This window comes from Macadamia integrifolia, unplaced genomic scaffold (genome assembly GCF_013358625.1).
Source record: "Macadamia integrifolia cultivar HAES 741 unplaced genomic scaffold, SCU_Mint_v3 scaffold906, whole genome shotgun sequence".
Lineage (NCBI taxonomy): Eukaryota > Viridiplantae > Streptophyta > Magnoliopsida > Proteales > Proteaceae > Macadamia > Macadamia integrifolia.
The window spans coordinates 178,133-184,503 of NW_024870577.1; the positions used below are offsets into that span (position 1 = coordinate 178,133).

Consider the following 6,371-nt stretch of genomic DNA (forward strand, 5'->3'; position numbering starts at 1 on the left):
CTCACAAATTCCTATTGGTCCTGAATTGCCCAAACTAGAACCATCCACATTGATCTTAATAGTACCTGAAGGAGGAGAAACCCAAGAAATATAAATAATATTTTAATGCAAGACTGCTTTATAGTACCAGATGTGAATTCCTGATAGAGCCGAATAGCTGAATTAGCTATGAGAAGCCGATGGAGAGTTATTTCTGAAAGACTTTCCATTAAAATGCCAACCAAAATGTTCCGAATCAAAGAGAATTTTTTGAGCAAACCATCATCTTTTGTTGGAAATGTGCTCACACACGAAGAATATATGTGACAAATCTTTGTATCGAAAGAGATATCGGTGGAATCCAAGGAAGCCTAGCATTGTTCCAAACAGAGGCTGCATAATAACGAGTGTGAAAAATATGACCTAAAGTGTTTTAAACACCACAAAAGGACATAATAAATTAATATGAAATCCACAGTTATATAAAAGTCAAGGGTGCGGAACTCTTCCTAGAATGAGAGTTTCCAAATGAAAATTTGAGTTTTTGGAGCGATAAGCTCAACCATAAAAGGTTGTAGTATGTGCGTTAAAAATACGTTGAAAACACATTGATCAAATTCAATCGTTAGCCAATTAAATCTCAGTCATTGAATATTTTTATTTCAATTAACTGGGACTATCTATTGCCGTTTTTATCTCCATTTCATTCATTTTATCTACACTCGCGCAACCTCTTCGCTGCAACTCCCTTTTCCACCAGCTTTGCCCCCATTGCAACCCACCTAATATATTTGTTTGACCATTTTTCCTGCTTTCATACTGTTGGTACCCGATTTTAGAAAATCTGGCCTATAAGACAATCGGTCAGTAAATCGATATCGATTTATTAACCGATTGTGTTAAGGAGCTGACCGGTTAAGTTGATTGGTAATTAAATTGGCCAAAAAATGACGACCTTGTATTTAGGAGTTGATCAATCAGAATAACCATCAAGTTGATCGAGCAGACTAACTGAATACGGTCAGATGACTAATTGTGACATTTTACGGTTAGCTAACTGATTGTGGTTTTTACGGTCAACTGACCGATTGTGACTTTTTACAGTTAACTTGACCAATTGTCAATCAACATGATTCGTACAAACGTGGCTTAATTCTAGAGAAGTTACAAACGCATGGCTTGAGTGATTAAGGCTGTTACAACCAATCAAGGGAGTGTGATTCCAATAACTACCCCACTAAGGATGTGACACATGAGCTCATGTAGCTACAAAACTGCTAAAAGAGTGGGATCTCTCAAATAAAATAATAAAAAAGGCTTCAATGGAAAAAGATGGGATCTCCAACTGATCAAACAAACTACACAATGCATCAACTATCTTTTCCTTTTCAAGTAGAATAGTTTCAATTTGTATTTTTTACATTTCCTTAGATTAGTTATGTTGCTTAGCCAAGACCATGACGGCTCGTGCTTCGTCATGATTGTCTCAAAGACCATGATGGCCCATGTATCATCATGGTTTTCCTCAGTTTACATTCATGGTAGTCCCTTGTTTTGCAATGATCGATGCAATGTATTGTGTTTTTCTTGGTCCAATTTTAATGGATGGAGTTCCTCTTCTATTTATTCCATGAGTTTGCTTTTCACTTTTAAGTCCTTGGAGTGATTGAGGCATAGAAAGATCTCCCTTTCTCCTTGGTTGAAAGTCAGCCAATATTCTATGACCGTTCTCTATAGTTTGTATGACTCAGGCACGCCCGCACATCTATCACTCTTCTATTCAGTGGAATTTGCTGCCAACAAAAATTGGCATACCCATGGGACACTAGAAAGCAAAACTTATGTTGGTTCAAGGAAGAAGAAATGCCCACCAAGGGAAATGCAGGTGCTCAACCAAGGGCGATAATCCTACAAATCTACAAAGAAATGCCAATGAAGGCGTTTTGGAGAACCTGACAAAGGTAACCCAGCCCCTGAATCAGGCAATGAAAGTGTTGAATTGAGGGGCAAATCCTGCAATCTGTAAAGGATTGCCCTTTTACTACAAATCTGATTGCAGACAAGATTTTAGGCATGTTGTTGGAGTTGCAGAGGTCACTAGACCATCTCTCCATGACTATAATTGCCTATAAAATAATGGATGGTTACAATTGCCATTATAAATGATTGAGATGGGTTTGGCTCTTAGAAGCCAACTTCTAATCCTCGAACGACTCTCACTTTTCCTGCTTTCTTATGTATTCCACTTTACACGTGTCATCTCAGGAGAATATGAAACCGGTAGTCACACAGCCCATATGGGTAGTTGATCTGGACATGACTAGGACTTTGGATGCTATTGTTATAGTAACAAACATAGAATTCACGTGCACTACAAAAAAAAAGGGTTAATAGGGGCGGATTTCACGTAGCCCATATGGGTAGTTGATCTGGACGCGACTAGGACTTTGGATGCTATTGTTATAGTAACAAACATGGGATTCACATGCACTACAAAAAAAAAAGGGTTAATTAGGGCAGACTTTAGGGGCAGTTTTTTTGTTCGCCACTATAAGAAAGCATATAGAAGAGGTTAGTTTTTATTTGCCCATAAAAATTGTCGCTAGGGGCAGTTTTTTTATCCACCCCAAAATATATATAATCAGAGGCGGTATTTTTAACTCGCTTCTAAAACTTAGGAATTAGGGGCGGTTTTTTATAGTTAGTTACTAAAGTATACACCATAGGGGCGGTTTATTGGATCCGCTACAGTAGCTGATGATGTTTTATTAAAATATAAGCATCAATTATCCTATAGGAGGGATTTATCCGCCTCTAAAGCGTTTGGAGGAAAAATCTATAGCAACGCTTTTATTTCCGGCCCAATATTTAGCTTTTTTTTTTTTTTTTTTTAATTAAAATATCATAATAGACCATTGGAATGGAATTCGGAAGTCCCGCACTCTATTTTCCTTGGCTCACGCTTTTTTCCCAATCCTGCGCTCTGTCTTCCTTTCTACCGTGAAACTTTAACACCATCTTCTTTCACTTCTCCTAAATCCTAACTTTATCCCATTCTATTCTTACCTTATAGCATTAGTAAAGGGGCTGGAGATTAGAGACTGACTTCTTAGTGATCGGTAAGGAGCTGGCTGGAGGAATGCACGGTGGTCTAAATACTGCTCTAAATTAAGGTGCAACACCAAATCATCTTCGTTCCTTATTTATTTATTTATTTATTTCTGAAGGTATTGAGAGGAACATGTGGATGACGAAGTCTTCTTTTGGAGCCATGAAACTGTTTAATCTTAACTCTAGAGGGTTTATACTCTATTCCTAATAGCTTATTCCAGTTGTTCTTCCAACATCATATTCCTGTTGCATTTGTACTCATTTAGAAAATTCCATCATGAATGGGAACCCACTTGAGCAGAGGTTCTTCTCTGAATAGAGAAGTGCTTTTTTTCTTTTTCAAACTGGGCTGATCATGAACTGATCGCTATTCTTTATTTTGGGGAAATATGCTATATTTTCTTTTGCTAGAAGCTGATAGCAATGACCAATCCCAACAGTGTTCCCTTGTGTGCATGTTTTTTGGATTTTTATATTTATTTATTTATTTATTTATTTATTTATTATTATTATTATTATTATTATTATTATTATTATTATTATTATTATTATTATTATTATTTTCATGTAGCATCTTAGTTATGTTGTTGTATCCCTCCATTTATGTATTCCTTTTCTTATCATGGAGTGAGCCAGGTTGGAGTGGCTCGCCTAATGGTCGGTTAGGAACAGAATTCATTCCTTGCCCTTTTTAGCATTCGTTTTTCTATTTCTTGCGATTAACTTCTTGATTGTGTAGTTAAGCTGCTGTTATTGTGGTCCATGCTAGTCTCACTACATTTCTCATTATCAGCATTAGGAATAAAAGGCTTGAATTTGTTTTTGTTAATGCTGTTAATCTCACTTGTATATGATGTATCAATATGTCTGTACACCAAGTTTTAAATTTATAGATATTCTGATGAAAATAAGAATGATTTGTGTATGTGGTCTCATGTTTTGGGTGATTCTTCGTTGTTCAATGACTAAAGGGTGAACATAAAATGAACCGGATAGGTAGCAATAGACACTACAAGAAAAGCAATTTTCGGCTACGCTTTTGGGTGACGGTATCACCAAATATAATATAATGTGAAGGTAATATTTAAATGTCACCCTAAATTTATATAATGTGACGGTAAAAAATTGACAGTCGTCATTTATAAACATTGGGTGACAGTATTTATTTTTCTGTATCCAAATATAATATACTGCCACAAAAAAATAAATGTCTCCATAAAATTATTTTGGGTGACGGTTGAACTTATACCATCACCATATATTAATTATAGATATGGTAATATTTAAATATTGCCCTAAATTTATATAAGGTGACGGTAAAAAATTGTCCGTCGCCATGTATAAATATTGGGTGATGGTATTTATTTTTCCATCTCCAAATATAATGTAATACCGCGGACAAAAATAAGTTTCGCCATCAAATTATTTTGGGTGACGGTTGAACTTATACCATCACCATATATTATTTATAGAGACGGTAGAAAACTAACCGTCATCATTTATTAGTTTAAGACCACGGCATAAATAAAATCGTCACCCAATATTATTTTTGGAGACAGTAAATATATCTGTCACCCTTTATAAATTTACCATGATGGAAAATTGCCGTCACGGAATATTTGATTATCGAATTCACTTAGGCTCCGTTTGTTTCGGCATAAAATTTTATCAGGAAAATTTTGCTTACATGTTAGAAAATTTTTCAATGTTTGTTTTAAAGAGGTAAAATATGTTGTAAAATTTTTCAATGTTTGTTTGACATTTATCTTTCATAGGAAAATCATTTAAAATAATTACCAAATGCCCTGCATCCACATTTGCTGTTGTTTTTTAGTTTTTCCTTCACTGTGTTGTGAAAATTGGCTCATTAATTTCCTTTTTTTTTTTTTTTAATTCCATTAATGTTTAATCTAATATTTTTATTGCATTGGTTGAACCCAAAGTCCTAATGGTGGTCCAATTTCTTATTTGTAAAATTGAGAACACATGAAAGAAATAGGAAAGGAAAACAAAGACAAGAGAACGATGAGGAACCACAACTTACCTTCATCCTGTGGAGGATATCTTTTCCAGTCATGATTCCTTGCATATGAAATTGAGAGAGATGGAAGTTGGGGAAGGAGAGCCTAGTGTTTAAATTCAAAGACTGCATAAGACATGTGAGAGAGTGGTGGTAGTGGTTGAGGAGATGTAACCAAAGAAATGACGAGGAAGATGAATGGAGTGTAATATTCGATCTCAATCAATTCTGGAAAAGAGAAATGGCAAAAACGAAGGGAAAGTTCAGAGAGAGAGAGAGAGAGAGAGAGAGTCCACTTTAGAGAGAGGGTACCTTGTCCGTACTTTAATCGCAGAATCCAGGAGAACAACAAACAGAGGAGGAGTTCTGCAGACGGCTTTGGGGAAACTTCTAGAGCATAACCTTGATTTCTTCCACAGATTGCGTTCAAAATACAAAGGAATCATTGGCCAGTCATTGTTTTGAGTATTTTGTTAGGTGTGTTAAGGAGAAAATCATTGATCAAGGTTTGATAAGAAAGATAGAAAGCCAAGTTTCGAGGAACAAGACTTTGAAAAATTAAAGATATGCTCTTTTTTTACTTTGATAGTGTAAATTTTTGATGACTTTGGCAAGTTTTGGATGTGATACTGGCTTAACTAGAGATTAGCGATCAATAATAATATATTGATGTCTTGATTATGAAAAACATATACTCTTTTTACTTTGGTAGCGTAAATTTTTTTTACTAATATTCCACTCATAATTTATAATGGCAGGTACAATCCTACATATATAGCAGCACAACTTTAAGGATCAATGCTAGAAATTACTATGTATTTGAGGCTGAGAAGAGAGTTGTTTCTTTAGGTTGGCACTAATAAGTTCAGACACAAGCATTTGGGCTGGATTTTATTTATTTATTTATTTATCATTTCTTTCTATACTATGTTTGTAGAAAGTGTAATGAAACAAATGGATTTCATGATTGTAAACATTTTAGTTTTTAAAAGTTGAATGAAACAATGAATTCTTAGGTTATATGGATGTGTAATTGATATATCTTTTTACGAAATAAAGAATGCATTCAGGTATAATTACAAGTAACAATGATATTGTAATTTTAAAAATACAATTTTTTTTTAAATTACATATATTAATGACGGATAAAAGCAACCATAGAAAATATTAATTAAGGTGACGGATTTTAATCCGTGACCGAAAATGTAATCAAAGACTATGGTAAAAATACTATCGTCTCCCAAAAATGAGCTATGGAGAC

At 34.7% G+C, this 6,371-nt stretch overlaps 1 long non-coding RNA gene across 1 annotated transcript; it reads left to right on the plus strand.

Annotated features, from left to right (window-relative positions):
* Positions 1–2,954: 2,954 nt before the first annotated feature.
* LOC122070403 lies at positions 2,955–6,130 on the plus strand. The gene is made up of 2 exons (XR_006137772.1): positions 2,955–3,152; positions 5,869–6,130. It is a non-coding gene; the product is annotated as an uncharacterized LOC122070403 (long non-coding RNA).
* The last annotated feature ends 241 nt before the right edge of the window (positions 6,131–6,371 follow it).